We start from the raw sequence: 431 nt of genomic DNA, 5'->3' as shown, positions 1-431 counted from the left end.
GGTAGCATTGTTGGGGGTTGTTATGTCCCAAGTACAGGACCCGGCACTTGGTCTTGTTGAATTCCATACAATTGGCCTCAGCCCATATATCCAGCCTGTCCAGGTCCCTCTGCAGAGTCTCCTGACCCTCAGGCAGATCACTGTCTGAGGTGTCATCTGCAAACTTGCTGAGGGTGCACTCAATCCCCTCACCCAGATCATTGATAAAGATGTTAAAGAGAACAGGCCCCAATACCAAGCTCCGGGGAACACCACTGGTTACTCTATTCATCACAACTGTTTCAGATGGGCCTGCCAGACAGTTTTTTACCCTGCGAAGTATACGCCCATCCAAACCATGAGGTGACAGTTTCTCCAGAAGAATGCTGTGGGAAGTAGTGTTAAAGGCTTTACTGAAGGCCAGGTAAACAGCCTTTCCCTCCTCCACTACG

The sequence above is a fragment of the Buceros rhinoceros genome, unplaced genomic scaffold (genome assembly GCF_000710305.1).
Source record: "Buceros rhinoceros silvestris isolate BGI_N320 unplaced genomic scaffold, ASM71030v1 scaffold15975, whole genome shotgun sequence".
Classification (NCBI taxonomy): Eukaryota; Metazoa; Chordata; class Aves; order Bucerotiformes; family Bucerotidae; genus Buceros; species Buceros rhinoceros.
Note: the sequence above shows the minus strand (reverse complement) of the source record.